This window comes from Anoplophora glabripennis, unplaced genomic scaffold (assembly GCF_000390285.2).
Source record: "Anoplophora glabripennis isolate ALB-LARVAE unplaced genomic scaffold, Agla_2.0 scaffold188, whole genome shotgun sequence".
Taxonomy (NCBI): Eukaryota; Metazoa; Arthropoda; class Insecta; order Coleoptera; family Cerambycidae; genus Anoplophora; species Anoplophora glabripennis.
Window position 1 is genome coordinate 533,086 of NW_019416300.1, and position 23,963 is coordinate 557,048.

Below are 23,963 nucleotides of genomic sequence, written 5' to 3' on the forward strand. Positions count from 1 at the left end.
ATTTAATTTTATCAAATTTTGAATATAAAGTTGTACATGATGATGTTCTTTTTGAGGACTTACATCGTCCTGCGTTAGCTATACTATACTAACTGGTCATTTTTAAATAATTATGATAATATTAATGTGGCCTGAAACATTTTTTATGAACGTTTGTATTAAATATTTTATATTCATCATATAGAAATTATAGCCATACATATCCACCTTGGTATAGTCCTGAAATTATAAAAAATATCAAAACTAAGGCTAAACTTTTTAAAAAGCATAAAGAACGTCAGAGCTCACACACTTTAAATAAATTTAAACATTTGAGAAAGTTAATTAAAGATCAGATTAAGGAAGTTTATAAGAAGTTTCTAGACAACGTCAAAATTCAATTTCATACAATCCACAAAAGTATTGGTCTTTTATTCATTAAAAAAATACAAGCACTAGAATACCCGACAAAATGTGTTTTTATTCCATCTACTTCTAAAATCAATATCTCATGATACAATTCAGCATTAATTAGTATTGAACCTATATCTAAATCTGAAATTTTATTAGCTTCCAAAGAATTAAAAAATAAAATGACATCAAAAGATTATATATATGTGTTTGTGAATATTGAAAATTATCGTCCTATATCTAACCTGTCCAACTTTTCTAAAATTTTTGAAATTATGCTGTATAGTCGTATATACAATGCTATTAGGGGTCAGTTAGTCGTGGAACAGCACGGTTTTATGATGAACAGGTCCACTGTTACAAATATAGTATTTACTCAATTTGTATCTGATACTTTAGATAAATCTGGCTTTAACAGCAACGTGTTATCTCTATTTAAATCATACTTAAATAATAGAGTCCAAATTGTTTCATATAATGGGTTTGTATCACCCAATTACTTTTCAACTTCAGGAGTCCCTCAGGGATCAAATTTAGGACCATTATTATTTTTAATTTTTATTAACTACATTTGTCAAGTAATTGACTGTAATAATATTATTTGCTGATGATATGAATATCTTTACATCGATAATTTGCAAACTTGGTGTTCAAATAACAAATTGCATCTTAATATATCCAATACGTTACCTACTGACAAGGTTTTTCACTATCTTTTTTATACAAATTGTTACATAACAATTGCTTGTTTTTCTGTCTCAAATTCAGTTTCATATACCTAGAGAACACTCGAGACACGAAAACATTTTTTCTTAACATTCCTAGAACTAATCTTACTTTAAAATCACCTTTATATGTAATGTGCTGTAACTTTAATAAATTATGCCACTTGTGTGATATTAATTTTGATAATTTTAAGCGTATTTTGGATGTTGCTATACAATTACTAAATCAGGAACGTATCTTTTGATGATATTTGGATTATCTTTTGTATTTTTTCTTTTGTCTAATTGTTTCGTTATTACTGTATTAAGTTTAGTTTGTATTGTATCTATCTGTATTTAGATTAAGTATTTATAATTTTTAGTAGTTAAATATAATTGCTTGCCTCCTTCGATATGGTAAAAATATCTAAGACTCGAGAGTCTTCAGAAATTTGCGACAGCTTGTTTACTTTGTTTTTGTCTACCTTGTTATTGAAACGCATTGGCTGTGGCCTTGCTTAACTCCAGCAATTTTTTGGGGTTTTTGAAATGTCGTCATTGCGTGTTTATTATTTACCTGCACATTATTCAAATGCACCTATGGATTAGCCAGTGGCGGATCCTCCAAGTGGTAGACTTTGTTAGAGATACTTTAATTGTACTGTACCTCAAATATTATTGAGATATACAGGGTATCCCAGAATAACATGTACAGGGCGGTTGATTTTCGATGGTTTTGTAGGGTACAGTCAAAACGGCGATAAATACAAAAAATCAGATATCGATGTTCCGTCCTCTTTTTTGAGTTTACTTCGCTGGTACCCAAAGATCCTGGCTAACTTGATTAGTTTTAGATATACAGGGTTTTTTTCAAAAATGGCCCATTTACATTAACCTTTCTATCTCCGGTGTCATTCAATTTTTTATTAGGAAGCCAGTGGCATACTCAGATTTTTTACAAATCGCACAGTTTTTCCGATATTACATAATCATAGTTTTTTTTTTAAATAGAACACCCGTTGAATAGCATTTATTAGATATCCATTTATTTTTACTTAATAGGTTTAATTATGGATACACTTATAACTATTAAACGTAAACTAAACAAAAATAACAACTTTAAAAAAAGAGAAACAACAATAAAACAAAAATGACATAACAAAGTCACAGCAAATGCTCGAATTGTTGGCCATTTTCGTTGATACATAATTGACAACGTTTGGCATTGTAAATGTGGATACTTGACACCCGCTGAATATAATTTTCAAAATGTTCCCTTAGCTCCTCGACATTATTAGCTCTACGCTTATAAATTTTGTCTTTAAGATCCCCCAAAAAATAAAAGTCTGTAGGGGTTAAGTCTGGTGACCTAGGCGGCCACCTGTTTGGTCCGTACGAACCGATCCAATTGTCCCCGAAATTATGATTTAATAATTCTCTAACTATGTGGGAATTAAGTGGAGGCGCATCATCATGCTGAAAGAATCATACCATATAATTGATTTTAAATAAATTGTTTGGTAAGAAATCATTCATTTTGTGAAAACATTGCGAGACGTTTTTTTCTGTATGAAGGATCCACCTTATTTTTCTACGAGGAATCATCCCCTGAATTTTTGGCGTTAATTTATTTACATCCTGTATAAAAAAATATTCGAATCTTGTATCCCAAAAAAAAATTAAAGGAATTTTCTGGTTCTTAGGACAATACAATAATAACATATTGGTTTAAAATCTACCAAAATGAAATTTTGCGCGCTACTGAACGCAGTTATTTTCCAGGATAAAGTTCCTGTCCTGACCACCAGTAATTAGAGGGAGGCTTTAGTTTTCTTAAGCTCGATGTTATTCATTCTGCATTTTTTGAACACACTACTTACAACCTATCTGACGCGGTGATTGAACTACCGAAAATGTTTAGTGAATACATAGCTGGTATCATTGTATTGCTGCTGCTCCTCTACTATTTGAAGAAGCCGAAGAAGTGGTTGAAGAATTTCCCTGGGCCAAAGCCTAATATTCTCTTTGGGAACTTGTTGGAAGTATTGACCCCATGGCACAGTAAGTGAAACAATATATTTTTTATATATTTATTATTGCAAATATTTAAACATGGTGAAACTGAAAACCAAAAATTGCTTTGAGTAAACTTTACACAAAAAAACTTGGAGGAAATGGAGAAATTAATTAATCGTTGTTTAATAAAGTAACTAAAATATTTTTCATTAAAATTATTCCTTGTATTTTTTTGACTATGAACTATAATCCCTTAATTAATCTAGAATTTGAGCCACATTTTCTGGATTCACACTAAAAATATAATGAATCAAGAATATCTATTTCTATAAAGAAATCATAAATAGGTGAAAAAAAATAATTAAAGCTTTTTATGACCCAAACAAAGAAGTTAACTAAATACACCAATATATTAAGAAATTTATTTTGAACATAAATTTTTTACGCTTTTTTTTTCAACATCTTGAATAAATGAATGTATTTTTAGCCCGAGATAATATTTGTTGTATGCAGGTCGTTAAACTTAAAAAATATAATTAATTTAAATGTAATGAATTCAAGACAAAATAAGTGCATTTAATTCTTAATGTGTTTTACTCGAAAATCAACCATTTTAGATTTATTATTTTCTTTATATTTAAAATAAGCTTTTCATACACGGATGAATAAATCTAAAATATGTAACTTTAAAACTGTTCATTTCCCATCAAAATATTGTAATAATTTTCTATACAAAGTTAAGTAAAATAATAATCATAAATTTAAAAAAATCATTGATTTAAATTTTTTAATTTTCAAATGAATAACAAAAACGCATAATCCAAAAAAATAAAATATAATTTTTACTGTTATGATATGACTAGATTTTTATGAACACAGACAGACCCGAACCCCCGATAACTCTTCAGGATTTTTTTTCCTCGTGTCTCTTGCGAAAATATGTTAGTTTATCATGTTTTAAGAGCCCCCCTCAAAAAATCAGCTCAAAAAAAATTATTTTAGAGGTCGCTCAAGATTTTTAATAATTTCCAAAATCGTCAAAAATTGAATTTCTTTTTTAATTTTTTTCTCGTTATTTTTTCATTTTCTAGTTCTAGAAAATTTCAAATCGATATTTTAATTTCTAAAGGTCACTCATAATTATTTTAACTTTAAAGTAGTGTACCTAAAATGTTTTCGAGCGACCTCTAAAAATAAATATCAAGGAACTAATAATTTTTTTTATTGAATTTGATGAACAAAAGAATAGAAATAAATCACGGGACACTTAAAAATTTTCTGGAGTCAAAATTTACTACCGCACTGAGTACTAAATATTTATAATTTTTTAATTTTTTAAAATTTAAGTGTCTCGTGATTTATTTCTATTCTTTTGGTCATCAAATTCAATAAAAAAAAATTTTAGTTCGTTGATATTTATTTTTTAGAGGTCGTGATAAACTAACATATTTTCACAAGAGACATGAAAAACAAAAATAATCGGTTTTTTTGGGCCACCCTAATACATATATACAGGGTGTGGCGTGTATAATTTATAGAAATTAAACTACAGCTTCCTGATGATAATAGAAAACTTTTAAACAAAAAGTTATATATTCGCGTTTTTTTTTTTGTAAATTAAAGTTCACTTATTCAACGAAAATGAAGGCCGACCCTGCGTTATTTATTAAAAACTTTGGAAATGTTTTATGCAATTTAAGTCGGTATAATCTTAATACTAAAAAAAGGTTAGGTTACATTGTTAAAAAATTTGTGCAGTCAACTGATTTTGTATTTGTATTGAATTCATTATTCACTTAATTATTAAATATTAAGCATCGTCCATCGATCCATCAGTGTTAAAAAGTGAAAGATTCTAGTCAAAAGTTTTTATTTTGTAATTCCACGATAGTGACAGTGTAATTTTTATAAAGAAGTAAAAAATAAGAATAGCGTGCCGATTACATTAAAAATGAGATTCTTATTTCTTACTTTGCTTAATTTTTTAGTTTGTGCACAAACTGGTTTTACAATGAACCGAGAAAACAATGCGTTTACTATTTCCGAACGTGTCGATATGGTGTCAGTGTATGGCGCAGCCGGAGAAAATGCGCTCGCGGCGACTAGGTTGTACAATCCTACAGTGCGTTCAGCGGTTGCGAGATACGGGAAGTGTTATTCCTCGAGGAGAAGGACGTGGTCAGGAAGTGAACCTTATTGTTGAAGATGCAGTGTTGGAAAATCTTGACGAAGACCCCACAATTAGTACTCGACGACTCGCACAGCAAGTAAGAACCTTATCTCGTACCGTACATCGCATCTTAAGGTGCCAGCTGTTGCACCGTTATCATCTGCAACCAGTTCACCAGATTTTACCCCAGACACAATTAGGGGAATACCTGGAATTTGGGAAAATATTCACCAAAATTGGGTGCTGTTATATATATGTAAACATTTATTGTTTGTATTTAAAAGCAATGGAATGCGAGAAAAAGTATCCAGTTTTTTGTACCGACACTATCGCTTCCTTGCTAGCCACCAATACAGCATGTAGTAGGCTTTTGAACAATAAACGGGGTTTAATAAACTAATCACGAGTTTTGTTTCTAAAGTTGTTTTTGGCTATTCACATTAATACCAAAACATAACACTGGCGACGAGGATTTTTAAGTATCCACGTATAGGAGTGTGCAGAAACTGTTTCTTAGTTAAAAAGTGTATCTACGTTACAGTGCAAAATGGCCGATGTCGGTGGACTACTCGGATCTTTAACCACATTCGATCCAAAATATTCTAATTTTATAATATTTAATGAGAGACTAAAACAGTTCTTCATTGCAAACAAAATTTCGGATAGTGAACGCATGAAAGCAATATTATTAAATACACTTTCCGAAGATTGTTACATATTGCTACGAAATTTATGTGTGCCAAGTTTACCGGAAAATAAAACATTCGAAGAAATAACAACGTTATTAAATAATTATTTTTCGCCAGTAAAATCGTATTTCTCCGAAAGACTTAAATTTTATAACAGTAAACGTGAAGTTAATGAGAGTGTTTCTGAATGGGAGGCAAGAGTTAAAAGTTTAGCTTCAACATGTGGTTTTGGAACAGAATTAAATTTAATATTACGAGATATTTTTGTGACTGGAATTAACGACGAAAAAATAATGGATAGACTCTTTGAAGAAGATGCCTCAAAATTGGACACAAATTTTAATAAAATGGTTAAAATAGCACTGTCCAAGGAATCAACTTTAAAGGAGCATAAAGTGAGAGAAAGCTTGGGTGTGGTTCAAATCAAAGCTGAACCAGTAAATTTCCATCGCCAACGACATGAGACCCACCAAAAATATACCGGACAAAGGACGGGACCAGGCACGTCAACTACTTCCTCGAGGGGTAAGACGCAGGGAAGAAGCCATCAGTCGGTAAGCAGTAGAAACATTAAAAGAAAATGTACGGTGTGTGGTCGTGCAAACCATGCGTCAGTTGAGTGTGCTTTCAAAAATTGTACTTGCCATAAGTGCGGGGTGAAGGGACACCTGGCACCCCAGTGTAAACAAATAAAACAATATTTTTTAGAGGAAACACAAAATAATACTGAAAATTCAGAGGAGTCAATTTTTAACATTCGCGATATTTCTTTGAGCAATGATATTTTTTATAATCAAGAAGATGTTAAACCTACTTTCATAAATTTGACGGCAGAAAATATTCCTTTGAATTTTGAAGCTGATTCAGGCTTTGCTCATTCAGCTATTTCAGAAAAATTATATATTAAACATTTTAAAAATAAAATGTTATGTAAAAATGATTTAGCTTTAAGGGATTATGTAGGTATAAGTTTTGAGCCATTAGGGTACATAAATTTGAAAATTAATTTTGAAGGAAATTCCTACATTTTAAAAACTTATGTAATAAGAAATGGAGGACCTCCTCTGCTAGGTAGAAACGGTTTAAATATGTTAAATTTAGGTATAGGTAAAATCAAATATGTATCTAGTTTTAACAGAAATGAAGCAGATTCTTCTAAACAAATTTTACAATTATTAGAAAATTATAAACAAATTTTTGATGGCCAAATAGGCACCTTTAATAAATTTGAAATAGATTTGAAGGTTAAAGAGGGAACCATTCCGAAGTTTTGCAAACCTAGACCTGTTCCTTTTGCATTAAAGTCTAAAATTGAAGATGAATTGCAACGTTTGGTAAAAAATAACGTTCTAGTGCCAGTAGAATTTTCGGAATGGGCTACCCCAATTGTTCCTGTGCTGAAACCTAACGGTAGAATTCGCATATGTGGAGATTTTAAAATTACTTTAAACCCTGTATTGCAAATTCAACATTTTCCATTACCGCGTATCGAATATATATTTTCTCAGTTACAGGGGGGCAAAAAATTCTCTAAAATAGACTTGTCAGAGGCGTATCAACAAATTTTATTAAATAACGAGTCGAGAAAATTAGTTACCATAACTACACACAAAGGACTTTTTTCTTATACTAGATTACCTTATGGCATAACAAGCTGCCCAGCCATTTTTCAAAATATTATGGAACAAATGTTCAATAAAATGCCGGGGGTAGTTTGCTTTTTAGACGATATACTAGTAACCGGTAGTAATGACACAGAACATTTGGACCGTTTAGAAGGCGTTTTTAAACGTTTAATGGAGTGCGGTTTAAAAGTAAAAAAAGAAAAATGTTCTTTGATGCAAAATTCTGTCAAATATTTAGGCCACGTGATTAATAAGGAAGGGTTGCATGTATCGGAGGAAAGAGTATTGGCAATAAAAAATGCGCCACTACCTACCAATGTTACCGAACTAAAATCATTCCTAGGAGCAATAAATTTTTATTGTAAATTCATTAAAAATTGTTCTAAAATGTTAAAGCCTCTGTACAACCTACTTAAAAAGGAGATCAAATGGCACTGGAGTACTGAATGCGATCAGAGTTTTGAAAAGGCTAAAAATATATTATTATCTTCATCAGTATTAACACATTTTGACCCTGACAAAAAAATTAAATTATCTGTAGATGCTTCGCAATATGCTCTAGGTGCCACATTGAGTCACATTTTTAATGATGGTTCCGAAAAACCGATAGCTTTTGCTTCACGATTATTAAATGACGCGGAAACGTCCTATTCACAAATTGAAAAAGAAGGACTTGCAATAATTTTTGGTGTAAAAAATTTTTATCAATATCTCTATAATCAACATTTTTTACTCTATAGTGATCATAAGCCTTTATTAACAATTTTTGGAAATCATAAGGGTTTGCCAGTTTTTGTGGCAAACAGGCTTCAAAGGTGGGCACATGTTTTATCTGCATTTGATTACGAAATTAAATATGTACCTTCTAACAAAAATAACGCAGATTTTTTATCACGTTTGCCTTTAAAAAATTCAAATGAAGAAAACGAAACTTTTATGTATTTAAATATTAATTCTAAGTGTCAAATATTAGTTTTTTAGAACAATCTAATTTACCTTTGAATTTCAAGCAAATTAAACGGGAAACAGGTGTTGATCCACTTCTGAGTAAAATAATATTTTTCGTTAAAAACGGTTGGCCAGACGAATGTCCAGCAGAACAATTTAAACCTTTTTTTGTTAGAAAAAATGAAATAAGTATAGAACAAGATTGTCTTTTATGGGGATATCGATTAATAGTACCAAAAAAATTTCAAAAATGTATTTTAGAGGAACTTCACAGCACGCACATGGGAGTTGTTAAAACAAAAAATTTTGCACGTTCTTATGTATGGTGGCCACAAATGGATATACAAATAGAAAACTTTTGCAAAAATTGTAACTCTTGTTCGATATATGCAGTAAATCCTCCAAAAAATTCTTTAGTTGTATGGGATTGGCCCAAAGAGGTTTGGACTAGACTTCATGCAGATTTTTTTGGACCGTTATTTAACAAAAACTTTTTAGTTATTCAGGATGCAACTTCTAAATGGCTGGAATGTTATAAGGTTAATAATTTTTCAACATTTTCCACTATAAAAATTTTTAGAGAACTTTTTGCACGTTATGGATTACCTATAGAATTGTGTACAGATAATGCTAAAAGTTTTACATCTGAAGAATTCCAAAATTTTTTAATTTCTAGTGGGGTAAAACACTTAACGGGAGCACCGTACCATCCCTCCACAAACGGTTTAGCAGAAAGTGCAGTCAAAATAATGAAAAATGCTATTTTAAAAGCCAGGCACGAAAATCCACAATGTGATGTACACCTTGCAATAAACCGATTTTTGTTTCACCACAGGAACACGGCTCATACTACCACAGGTGAAAAACCATCCAAATTATTATTTGGAAGAAATGTTAGAACGAAATTTGACATTTTATTACCATCAACGGCAACTACAGTAAAGAATAAACAAGATTACCAAAAAGAATATTACAAAGCAAACAAAGATATTTATTTTAAAATCAATGATCGTGTTTGGGCTCGCGATTTCAGAGCTAATAAACCTAGGTGGTGTGCTGGTAATATTCTTAAGGTTCTTGGAAAACGTACATTTTTAGTTAAAACGGATTGTGGAATGCAGTGGCGTCGGCATACTGATCAATTAAAACGAAATGTTGTAGAACAAGAAGCCGAAAGTCATGTGACAATCATTCCACGATCTGAACTGCTTGAAAAAGTAAATGATTGTACTGAATTTAATGTAAATAGTGTGGTGGACAAAAGTTCTAGTAATGTTAGTGCACACAGACCCGAATCGAGCACGGCTTCCAGAAGTTTAAGACGCCGCAGTCAAATAAAACCACCAGAAAGACTTGCTTTATAGATTAGATTTTAATTTAATTATCTAAGCAACAAGAGGTTTTATTAATTTTAAGGGAAGAGGTGTTATATATATGTAAACATTTATTGTTTGTATTTAAAAGCAATGGAATGCGAGAAAAAGTATCCAGTTTTTTGTACCGACACTATCGCTTCCTTGCTAGCCACCAATACAGCATGTAATAGGCTTTTGAACAATAAACGGGGTTTAATAAACTAATCACGAGTTTTGTTTCTAAAGTTGTTTTTGGCTATTCACATTAATACCAAAACATAACAGGTGCGTCGGTGCCATGCCTGTATCCGCGTTAATGGGGATCAATTTACGAAAAAAAAAAACTCAAAAATAGAACTTTTTCGTAAAAGACTTCTATTACAAATATCGTTAGGAAGCTGTAGTTTAATATTTATAGATTATACACTCCACATCTTGTATAATCCTATTATGTACTTTTATATCCATTATTTTTTGTACAAAATTAGTTAACCTTTGATGTGCAAAGACATGCTAACAATTTGTTTTAATCCCAGATTCCGAAATAAATTTTAACGCTGAGTCAGTTGTTGGCATAAATAGGGTATTCCATTTAATATTAAGTTGACCTTATTTTGACCTTGCAATTTGGGATGAAGTTCAAATGCGAGGTCACCATCTATTTATTCATCGAACATCCTACAAATTATGCATGAAACGTCTTTATCTACTTATTCCGAGGAAAATAAGTAGGACCTCTAAACAACATGCAAGGACATACGGGGAAAATGTTGTCCCTCCATATTTCGACATAAAATTTGAAATTCTATACACAAAATAGGATGTTCCTTCAATGTTTTTATGTTGACCTTGGTCTGACCTGACAATTTAGAATTTCGAGTTGTATAAAAATAGTCGTTTTCTTTCATGGACAGTTTTAGATAATTTTATACGTTCTTTCCCCTTAGGTGATAAATAAAAATAAATATACAAAAATTTCACCATCTTGTGTCTTGAAAAATAGTGAATTTTTGACTTCATTAAGGCTTTTCAGTGTAAAATTTCCCATAGCTTACACAAAGTATTGAAAAACACCGCTTACATTTATTGATAATTTTTTTGCAGAGTTTCTTTCTATACTAACAGGATTCACGAGAAAATATGGAAAAACTTTTAAGTTGCAAATAGGACCTTTCAAAGAAGTGCTCTTCACATCTGACATAAAATTAGTAGAATTCATACTGAGCTCGACGAAAATAATCGAAAAATCATCACAATATAAAGCAGCGCAAAAGTGGGTGGGAAATTCTCTATTTGTAACTACTGGTAGGCCATTTTCCTCACAACTTTCTTCATTCACGATCACAAATGTTCTTCATTAAAAATTTTTTTCAGCGGTATATTGGAAAAACCAAAGGCGAATGTTAAATCCATCGTTCCACATTTCAATTTTAAGTAGATATATAGACGTTTTCGAGAAAAATGGGAGCGTTTTGGCAAAAAAAATTGAAAGGGAAGTGGGTAAGGAGAGTGTGGATATATATTTACTGATGAATCTCTGCACTCTCGATATTATTTGCGGTAAGAATATTTTGATATAAAATAATGTAAAACAAATTATAATTTAAACGAACAATACTTGTTTTATTTGTCATCTTTTTGTCATGTTGTTCATCTTAAAGAGGTATATCGGGTTTACTCAAATGCACAGATGTACTTGAAATTTATATCCCAGTGCTCCCTCTGTGCGTCATCATCTAAATTTTGAGATATTGTTGTTGAAAGTTGTTCATTTTAACATAGGTTTATATGGCGAAGATGGACGGCGCGGCCCTTTTTTTGCCCATAACTGAGAAAAAAATGTAGAAATTGTGAAACAAATCTTTTCCATAGATAGTACACAGTATTATGTTATTTTTGATGTAAAAATAATGTAAGTTTTGAACTTAGTACAGCTGTATTAATTAAAAACAGAAACCAATAATTGCATTTCTGTCTGACTTGATTAATGTGGCAACGTCGCAATCAGCTGACAGCAAGGAAGGAATACATTTGAAAGACTTGATAAAAACGAAATTGATTTCAATCATATACATTTTTTTCTAAATCCCATGTACATTGTTATCAACAATAAATTATCCACAACAGATGATTTTTTGTAATGTTTTTAAAAACTATATTGATTAAAAAAGACCAGGAAGCTGTGATATATTTATTGGAATAAAAAATACAGTTGATAAATCCTTTTAATATATTTAATGGTTTATAAACACATCGTAATCATTACCCAGCAATATTTAGGGTTGTTTTCTTTACTTGATTAATATAATTAGTAATACTTGAGATAAAAGCATTTGTACGGAATAACAAAGGAACATAAATATTTCTCAGCAAACTTTATATCTAAAAAATTAGTTATAGTTGCAAAACTTTTGTAACATTACTAAAATAGAGCTGAAAAACACGAACTGTGAGTAGTAATGTAATTTCTATCACAGAACCTTCAAAATTGCATCCAACATTTTTATTGACTTGGACGAGTGATGGGCGCGAGTGTCATTTCATTTCTTTAGAACTAAATTAACATAATTATTTTCTCGTTGTTTTACCAGTTCACATGATTTACGGATTTTAAATAAAGGATACAAATCTTCGCGAGGATAATACGATATATCTGCTATATATAATAATTTTATTTTACATAGTTTACACACAATACATTTTTGAACGCGTACGCATCTTTACCCGAATTTGACGCGCAATATCTCCGATGTCCGAGGTCTGTTGATTCGCAGTGTTTACAACTGCACTCGATTATTAGCGCTGTTGCCACATCTATATAGTGTTTATGCGTTGATCAAATATAATTTAAAACTACTTAGATATATTTTTATGTTGTTAATTTTCAATATGTATGTTATGTGCATATTGAGTAGATTTCTTTGCTATACAGATAATGTTTATCGCAAATAATTTCAATAGAATTTAATTTTTTCAAATTGGCAGCGCGTTTTAGTCCCATAAGAAAAGCATAGGACCCCCCCTGCGATCTTCACTTCCCTCGGACCCCGATATACCTCCTTAAGGAACAAAATAGGTTTCAAACTCAGTAAAGTATTATACGACCCAGTACCATGTCAAACATTTTAATACAGAATGAATTATAAAAACGAACTGACAATTGCAGTCTTTTCTTTAGATGTGTCTTCTATCTTGGCAGAATCTTCAACATGGGCGTTAGAATCACACAAGAAATAGCTACGCAAAGTATGGTCTGCCTTGAAACCTTTCAGAATATTATGAAGTATAAATTGTCAAAATTAGTAACAATTAATAGAATGCTGTACCTAATGGGACATGGTACAAGCGTCATAAAAAATTATAAAATATGTCATATAAAAAATATAAAATTATACGTTTATAGTAAAAACTGAAACCGCTTTGTGACCTCATTCAGTGCGACCAGGAACATAGTCTGACTAGACTCTTAGTACTTACTATGCCCATACTGTCGAGCCACTGTCACCTTCTCGATCTCGATCGTACTAAATTACGTCACGAATTAGAGTGGTGGCAGACACTCGTTTAAAAATGTATTTTACGCGCTAAAGTTTAATCATTAATTATCATTAATTAATAATCTCTTAGAGATTTGTAATATTTTCATTATACAATGCACGCTGCCCATTGTGAAATTTCAGAGGCGGCTATGGGAACTTCCATAAATGCCCAGACAAATGGGGAGTCAGAGTTTGTATCCAGTTTGGCATCAATCACAGACTTTATGCTGACTAGAACATTTCTTCCAATGCCTGACTGGCTATACCGTTTCACCCCGATGTACTACTGGGAAAAGCGGATACTGAGAATATACCATTCCTTCATTGAAGGGGTGATAGACAAGAGAATCGAAAATTTAAAGAATGAAGATGACGATAAGTATTTCGATGAGAAGAAAAGGCCAGATTTTCTGGATCTGCTGTTAAAGAGCGAAGTGGATGGAAGACCTCTCGATAGGATTGAGATCCGGGATCAAGTGGGCGTGTTTATGTTTGGGGTAAATGTATTTAAATTTATACAGGTTGCACCAGTTATTTTAGAGCTATCACATTTTTTATATCCATACGAACTTAGCACCGAGTATAAATTTATTTCGAGTGTTTATTGGCATATTAGGAAAATTAATTTGTTTCAAAAAAATTATTTTTGATATTTTATTAATTACGGATACTCAAAGGGCGTAAGCGCAGACACGTCGTGTTCATAAAAGTGCACAAGTACTTATTAGGAAAGTTTAAATATGTTAAAGTTATAAATTCCTAAATGAAATACTATATGCTGTTACTTTTTTCTCTGTTATTCAGCCATTTCATCAACTTAATCAGTGCTAGATATATTAAATAAAGCCAAAACAACATAAAACAGTAACAACAATAAACCGCTAATGATACGCACGAAATTAAAGTGGTGGGGGACTAATTTCATCATCTAAAAAGAGCCTGACTCTGCATGTTAACGATGTTCCCTGCTTTTTGCATATTTAAATTTGTAGTTTTAGAAAAAAACAAAGAAAAAAATATGACTATTGATTGAAAAGTAGAAAAAAATATTTTAAAAACGAGCTTTTATTAAAATGCATAAAAAAGAAAAAATAAATCCCAAACCCACAAAGGGGTTGAATATGGCTGCTCTAATGAAATGTCATCAGTAAACGTATGATAAATAGACACATACTATCTATAATCAGTATGTTCATGTTCTTATGCGTTTTTCAGTACATCTCAAAATTTATCGCGCATAATTTTTTATAGATATTCACACACACACACACACACGATGCGGATGCTAATGTTTGGAAATACGTATTAAAAGAGTATACTTTATTCAGTTATACTGATCAAAATTTCACAGAAACTCTTTATTTACATTTAAATTAAATTGATTGATAATAATTAAAGGAGATCGAACGACAAACAAGCTTCGTTTATTTCCTCGCAAATTATCCCTGGATTTCCCAACAATTTAATTCTATATTTAGAGTTGGTATTATTTTGTTAATGTGTTTATTATTTGGCGATATTTTTAAATGTCCATGACGCATGAACAAATTGTATTGGTTTGCTGCGTGCGAAGCCGATTATAAAAAAAAATAAAACCATCATCATCCTGCTTTAAATTCTATTTTTACAGGCTCAAGATACGACGGCGTCATCTTTATCTTTCATCTTATACTGTCTGGCCCACCATCCAGATGTTCAGGTGAGAATCATTTAAATATGTACTACTATCCCAAAAATGAATATACCGTGAAAATTTAAGCTAAAATTATATATTTTTTTCAGGAGAAGGCATACGAAGAACAGAAAATGCTCTTTGGAGATAACATTGCTCCTGAAATGGCCATAAGGGACCTTCAAGAAATGAAATATCTGGAGACCGTGATTAAAGAGACAATGAGGATGTACAGTCCAGTGCCCTTTATAGGAAGAAAGCTCGAGGAGGAGCTAGAGTGGGGTAAGTACTAAAAAGTTTGGATTTTGTCATAATAATACTTTGAAACTGTTATGAAACATTGAAATCAGTAACAGATTTGATTGAACCAGTGTTTTCCTCTGTATTAATTAAAGATAAATTGATCTCATATCTTGAAACTAAATCTATTTGACACCATCTCAATTTGGATTTAGGAAAAATCTTTCTACTATCAAAGCCTTATTAGCTATATTAGATCAAATAGTTGAGGGATTTGATCAAGGTAATCCCACACATGTGTGATTTATCTAAGGCTTTTAACTGCGTAAATTTAGAAATTTAGGAGTTCGTGGCAAAGCATTGCAATTATTCCAATCGTACTTGACTGACAGACGGCAATTTGTGTGTCTCAATGTCTGTGAATCTGCTTCAATACCGGTTAAGGGCCCCATATTCTTTAAATAGTGTTTTCCGCAAAGACAAATAATTTCAAACATTTAATAACTGAATAATAATAATAGGAATGTTATGTCATGCCACCTGAGTATTTTCAAAGACGCCGCAGGAAACGAATAAACAGGTGCAAAAAACGATCAAACCATCAAGGTTTTTGGTACTGAAATCTACGAAAATACTAACTTTTTTATATATAATTCTACATGTAAATATTCTTATAACACTTGGTTGCTTAGTCCTACATATAAAATTGTTTACTTTTATTTATAAGTACGTGAAAATAATTCTTAAAATGTGGGGTTAGAATAACAGCAAACGCATGTTTTACAAACGCTTTTTTTTAGTTATTATTTTATTTGAGTAAATTTAAATGGTAACAATGAATAAACAAAACATCAAGGATTTTATTTTTGTGCTTACTTTTGTTCTACACGTTTTACTTTTCAAGATTTCAGTACCTAAAAATGCCAGAAATTTCACTATTTCTCGGCCAGGAATATGGCCACCTTAAGGGTGGTGTCTCTCAAGGTTCGGTCTTAAGGCCTATACTATTCCTTATTTATATCAACGACTTACCTGTTAACATTCGTAATGCTTCTTGTATACTTTTTGTAGACGATACAACCTTGTTAACCCGTGATAAGCACAGCAGAGACAGTCTAAATCTCGCGAATTCTCGAAAATTCCCACCGGGAATCGCCGCGATCGATATCTGGAAAAGTACTTATTTGAAAAATTTGAAAATTTGACAACTTATCAAAGTCAGTGGGGGAAACGCAACTAAAATATTTTCAACGTCATAGCACTTATAACACTAGTGTTATAACCTTGAAAATATTTTAGTTGCGTTTCCCCCACTGACTTTGATAAGTTGCCAAATTTTCAAATTTATCAAATAAGTACTTTTCCAGATATCGATCGCGGCGATTCCCGGTGGGATACACTGTATAGTAATTTAAACTACGGTGTGCCATCGTGGGACAACTCTAGTGATTCATATAGAGTTTTTGTGTTACAAAAAGCAGTTGTTCGTCTACTTGCGGATGTCCCTATATTAGCTCCCAGTAAGGAGATATTTCTCACGTATAAGATTCTACCACTGACCTGCCTATATCTACTTGATTCGCTTCAACTCGTTCATTCCAGTTTATGTAATTTGCAGTCTCATGCTGATATACATCAATATAACACTAGGCACGCTGGAAATATGGTTGAATCGTATTCGCGTATTACCCTAACTAAACGTAACATCTATCAGTCTGTTCAACAAGTTTGATAATTTTTGTAGATGAAAACAGATTAAAAACATGTCTCAAAAAACCTTTCACAAGTTTACGAAATCATTTCTTTTAAATAATTGTTTTTATACTGTGGATGAATTTTTAACTTTTATGAACACTACTCAGCCTATGTTATGACTATAAATGTATCACTTAATGTACATAAATGTCAATAAATATATATCTATACTTATACTTTATACGCTTGCAATTTCATATTTGATCTTTCCGTTGTCTAGCTACCTCTGTACACACATAAATAGAAATAAATAAATAACTTTTTCCTTTTAGATGGGATGACTATTCCAGAGGATACAGACATAGGGTTATTCTTATACGACATTCATCAAAATCCTGAGCTTTTCCCTGAACCTGAAAAATTTAAACCAGAGAGATTCGAAGATGATTACAACAAATATCAATACAAATTCATGCCATTTAGCGCAGGACCTCGCGACTGTATAGGTAAGGACAAATCTACAGGGTGTTCCAATTACAACTTCCCACGTGGAAAACATCGGAAATAAAAAAAAACAAAAAACACCTGGGACCAAATTTGAGTCTCGAGAAACTTGCAAGTATTTCAGGAATTTCTGCACCTAATTGCCGCCGAATCTTAAAAATTCATAAGTATCACCCATACAAAATGAATTTGGTACAAGAAATTAATGAAGACGATCCTGATCGCCGCTTGCAGTTCTGTGAAGAAATGAGTGATCGTGCTCGAAAGAATACAAATTTTTTGTACTCAATCTGTTTTTCCGATGATTGTACATTGGAACAAGATGGTCGATAACCGCCATAATTGCCGCTACTGGAGTGTCAAGATACTCATACTCAGCATCCGAGAAAATTGAAGGGTGGACATACTGGGAGACTACCTCATAGGGCCTTTTTTCCTACAGGGAAGTGTGGATGGAAACATATATCTGCATCTACTGGAAGCGAATACCTACCCGATGATTGTGGAGGTATTGGAAAATGACAACGCTTTGTGCCAGAAGAGGATGTGTGGTGTCAGCAGGATGGTGCTCCACCACATTATGCCGTAGCTGTGCGTGATTTTCTTAATCAGAACTTTCCAAATCACTGGATAGGACGCAGAGGTTCAATTGATTAGCCTCCCAGATCGCCAGATCTAATCTAAAAAGTCGCGTGTCGTCGTGAGGAAAATTGAAAAAGCTTTAAAATGAGATGTCGCAACATAGGGTGCTATTTAAAGTTTAAGGGTATTTTACACCGTTGCCTAAGGGATAGCTCTCAAGACACCAAAACTTACAGCATCAGGTGTCCCCCTTGAAGAAAATCGACGTGTTTAAGATTTTTTTGTTTTTTTTAATTCCTATATTTTCCAGGTGGCAAGTTTTAATTGAAACACCCTGTATTTAAATTTAGTATTAATATGAATAAACATTTTTAGGGAAAATGTTTGCTAAGCTAGAAATGAAAAGCGTCGTGTCAAAAATTCTCAGGAATTTCGAAGTCCTCCCTTCCAAACCAGAACGAGAATTGAAACTTGTCCCAAAACTTGTGCTTACGCCAACAGATGGATGCTATGTTTCTTTCAGGAAAAGATAACTTACTTTTTTAAATCTGTTTAGAAATAAATGTATTTTAATTTTGTTTTATCACATTATTTTTTATTAAAAATGACGTATTTATATTTTTCGTATAAAAATTATGGTAACATAACGCTTATAGTTTACAAGGTGAGCGTACGAAAATTCGGGCGCGAAAAAATAATCAAATAGAACATTTTTTATTTAATTTTCGCTCACGTTGTTTTAACGTAGAGTTCTTGTAAGATATTTCAAAATAATTGTAGTGATTTTCTAAGTTGTACAGATTTTAATCAGTCGAGGCGTGATATCTGGACACATTAGGTAGCTTTACATGTATACTCTTTCCTGTGGGTTTAGTACACGGCATTTATCTCGCGCGCGAAAGAACGTCAATGTAAATCTAAATTTGACATGCGCGAAAATAGCGAGTGCACTCTTGTAGGCAGGGTTGCCAATATGTGGGTAATTCCCCAAAACGTGGGGAATTTCATTGACTGTGGGTTTTTTGTGGGGAATTATTTTTCCTGGAGATTTTGTGGGGAATATTTATTTTATTGGGGAGGTAACAAGTTACTTTATATTGAGTTGTAGTTGGCTGGCCCACTCTACGCGTATTGCTATCTCTTATTTTATACATAATATAATAGAGGATAGATATAATACTCTCGTTGTAACACAGGACAGCTGACAGTCCGTCTCACTAATTAATATGTGCCTTCTTGTTTGTTTCTTGTGACGTGTGACACTGAGCTATAGCACTAGATAAAAGATGTATTACAGCATTATGATGTAGTGCTGTACACTGAGCTATGCTATGAGTAGCCCAGTTAACATTATTTTTATGTTTTTCTGAAGACTGATGTCGATACAGATTATTTTATGGACAATTAATGACATATTATATGCCTTGCAAAAGGCATATTCATTACAACTGCTAGTACTACTATTAGTTTCTTGCTTTATAAGCCAGTCTTTCAGATTTGGATCAAGTAACTATCCATTATTAAAATAGTAAAAATGATCTGTATCGACATCAGTCTTCAGAAAAACGTAAAAATAATGTTAAACAAATTAAATCGAATATCAAAATAAGTGATCTTATGACAAAACGCATTTAAGAGTCTACCAAAAAGTCTTAAATTATGTGGACTACTGGCAGTTAATAACTTACCATTGCGAATAAAAAAACCGTATTTTAAAACGAATAAAAAAACCGTATAGATCCTGTTTTATTATAATTCTTGTCTGAAATGTAATAAAGATCGAATATTTATTTTATATGTCCCGCCCTGTAAAAAAATTGTAATATGGGTATTTGTTTGTAATGCTAATTCTGTAATGGGTATTTCATCCGGGAACCATTGGCAACCCTGCTTGTAGGCTGACTTGCGGTAAAAGAACGTGATTCGTGTTTTTGTAGCGACAACTATCGCACGCGATTTGAGCGTGGGTCAAAGTCAAACAAAATAAACAAGGTACTGGTCAAAATACTTAATAACAAAGTTTATTGAAGTTTATAAATCAAATCCCTGCCTATGGAAGGTCAAATGTAAAGAATATACAAATAAAAATTTAAAAAATATTGCTTACGATAAATTGATTGATGTTTGCAAAATAGTAAATCCGGAAGCAAATAGAGATTATGTGGTGAAAAATATTCAAAGCTTTAGGGGATCATTTCGCAAAGAAGTAAAAAAGGTTTTAGAATTAAATAGGAGTGGGGTAGGACAAGAGGATGTATATGTACCAACTTTATGGTATTATAATCTGCTATTTACCAGTGATCAAGCTATACCTACTATACCTACTGCTAGTATAAGTAATATGGATACTGAAGAAATAGTGGCAGCGGAGGAGAATGAGGACGGAGGAGAGGATGAGAGCGAAAGATCAGAACGGAATACTGCGAACAAAGCTCATGAATCTATAGTAGAAGAAAACAATGAAACCAATATGAAGAATAATTTATTAAGCCAGGTATGTTATCATAAATTAAGATTTTCCTTTTTTTAACATATCATCCTGCCATTGAACTTTTCCTTGCGAATTAAAGTATTGGGTATACTTCGCGCGATTAGGCAGTTATACTTTCTCTCATCTTCGTGTTTTGTTTAGATATGACAGGTGAGATCAAGTCTAACAAAATGATAAATGTATAAGAATCCATACGTAGATAATTCTGAAAATAGTTAGGAAAACTTTGTCGTATAGGCCAGTCATTATAGCTTTTTTTCGGGAAAAAAATACTATTAGAAATTTCTCTGCGGAATATTGTTCAGAAACGTGTTATAAACAAAATATCAAAAAATCAACTCAAGACAAGAAAATCAACTAGTTGGGGAACTTTGTTAAAACAATGGTCAAAGTTATGGAAAAGTGGTTTTTTGACTCGCGTAAAAAAACTGTTATTCATAGAGAAAAAAGGTTTATCCGAAAAAGGTAGGTATTAAATAAATCTGTAAAATAAGACAAGTCCGATTAAATTCCGATAATTTGTTTATGCGCAAGAGCTCAAAAATGGTCGAAAATGTCCGCTTTTTTCAATTGCTAATAATTAATACAATTTTCATCACAGACACTTGTAATTCAGGATTTTTGAGGCTTTTTACACCCTTAATAAGCGGTAAAAATTTCAGCCTGAAAGCTTCATTGGCTTGGCGTTGGCGGAATTTGTTATCTAAGAAGATGCTATTCAATTCATTTTTCCCAAGCTCACAGGCGTTTTTTAATTATGTGGGGGTTGCAGCAACCCCAACTTTTTCTTTAACTGGAAGGGTAGGTTGATTAAATTTGTATTTAAAAACTTTTTCAATTGTAAATACAATACGTATTTTTTTGTTTACTGAAACTGCTTTAATATAAGTATACATTTTTTTCTTACTTGATGTAGTGGTAGCTTGTTAATTAAATCTCAAGATCTACGTCTAGAGTCCCAAAGAAATTGATCAGGACAGCGCATGACATTTTGGTAGTAGTTAAGGAAATGTTGTAAATAAAATATAATAACAAAAATATGTATATCTTTGAGTAATACATGAATGCCTCAGATAACAAACGTTTGGGATGGAATTATTGGGGTCTTATATTTTTCAAGAAAAATGTAACCGGACAAACGTAACTAACTATGCTCCAAGATGAACTGGTTCCTATTTTAGCGGCTTTATTCCCCAATAATTTGGGTCCCGATTTATGTGACAAACGGATATGGTTTCAGCAAGACGGAGCAGCACCATATTTTGCTCGAAAAGCCTTTAAAATAAAAAATTAATCAACCTACTCTTTCATTTAAAAAAAGTCGTCACATAATTAAAAAAATAAACAAACCTCTTCGTAATTTGAAAATAAAAACTGACGTGTTTCAAGAATTTTGCGACAAACCTTTATTTATTAAGATGCAGAATTTGTTGCAATTAAACTTTCCACTCTGTATATTCTATTGACTTAAAGTAAAAAAGAGAAATGTGGAAAAAATATTTAGGTAGCCTGTTGATTACGTAAACTTACCGTTAAGAAAGAGGCAGGATTTAAATTAAAAAACTTTGTAGTAATATTGGTAAAGTATAAATAAAACAATAGCAGCACTATGATGAGGCATAGTTAACTTGAACTAAACCTATGAACTCTGATAAAAGAACCCCAAACTCGTTTATCTTAACAGGCAAATAAGTACATAAGTCATTGCTTCCGATCCTTCATTAAAAAAATAAATAAATAACATTCTATTATTGGGTTTTCCGTATCAGCGCCAGCGGTGCAAAATACAGGAACTTGAAGTAACTTCAAAGCTAGAACACCTCTAAAGTCTAAAGCTAGATAAATTAGAATTTAAGAATTGTTAGCAGCAATTATCACCCAGGCGCACAAAAAAAATGTATGTTTTTTTTTACCTTGTTATCGACATGTTTTCGGACCCTATCAATATGCATCTAAAGTCAGTTTTACACCAGTATCCACCATTTTCGAGAAAATACTCTTCAAATTCTCAAAAAATGCGTTATTTGCGAATATTGTCCTTCAAGCCCGTTACTTTTGTATGACGAAACCAAGTTAATAGTCCAATTAACTAAGCCTTTAAATCGAAATTTTGTCAACTTGGCTGAATTTTTGATATGAGTTAGTTTAAGGTATATTATAACAATAAGTGAGAGTAATTTTTTGTTCAACCCCCGGCCAAGGGTGGAAAAAGATAAAACAAAGGGCTTTTTNATCTTTAATCATATTCACAAATAATCTACTGTCTAAGGATTTGGGGAGCATTTTCTGAAAAATGGTGTTCGTTGTTCTCCGTTACACTTTAAATTTGTCAAAAAAGATACTTAACTTGGTTGTTTATTATTGCTATTTTTGTTTTGTTTGTACGGACACGATACAACTTCATCTGCAATCACCTTTGCTCTTTATTCACTGGCAACAAACCAAGATGTTCAGATCAGTGTGCAATATCAATACTTGCAAATTGCGATCCTCAAACTACTATCATTCAAGTGGTCTAAACATTTAAAATTTTCAGCGAAAAGTCGTTGAAGAACAAAGGAACATCTTCGGCGACAACACATGCGCTCAGATCACGACCTCGCACCTGCAGGATCTGAAATATTTGGAATTGGTCATAAAAGAAACCATAAGACTGTACCCTTCTGTGCCACTTATAGGGAAGGAACTTTAGGAAGGCCTCGAATGGAGTAATAACATTCGTTAAGTGGTGTTGTTGTTATCAAAATTAGGACTATTATTGTTGTGCTTCAGATGGTAATGTGATATCTAAAGGTCGAACTATAAGGCTCTTCAGTTTTGGAATTCACAGGAACCAAAAATATTTTCCAGACCCAGAAAAATTTATTCCGGAAAGATTTGAAAATTACGAGAGCAGGGTACAATTCTCTTAATTCTCTTATGTACCTTTCAGTGCTGGACCTCGCAATTGCATAGGTAAGTTGATAAATATTTCTTTTTTCATTGTAAAATCCTATGTTTTAACAAGATTTTCAATTCCATTTTAGGTCAGAAGTTTGCAATGTCGGAAATGAAGACAATCCGTTTTGAACTACACCCCACAATACCAGCCCATGCGCTAGAATTAGCTCCAGAAACAATTCTAATGTCAAAGAATGGTGTCCATATTTCGCTGAGAAGACGGAAATGGGTTTAAAAATTTCGTGAATTTTATACAACTATGCAATAAATATTAGTAAAGACAGATAACAAATGCGGTTAATAAAAATTTAAGATATCTGCTCATTTTTTCAATTATTTATTTGTTTTAAAAATTTTCCTTTCACATTAAAGCTATAAGCAATAATTAAAATAGTAATTTGTA

General features: G+C 32.1%; 1 pseudogene; it reads left to right on the forward strand.

Moving 5' to 3' along the window:
* The first annotated feature begins 3,007 nt into the window (after nt 1-3,007).
* On the forward strand, nt 3,008-23,850 carry LOC108906001 (annotated as a pseudogene).
* Nucleotides 23,851-23,963: the final 113 nt, after the last annotated feature.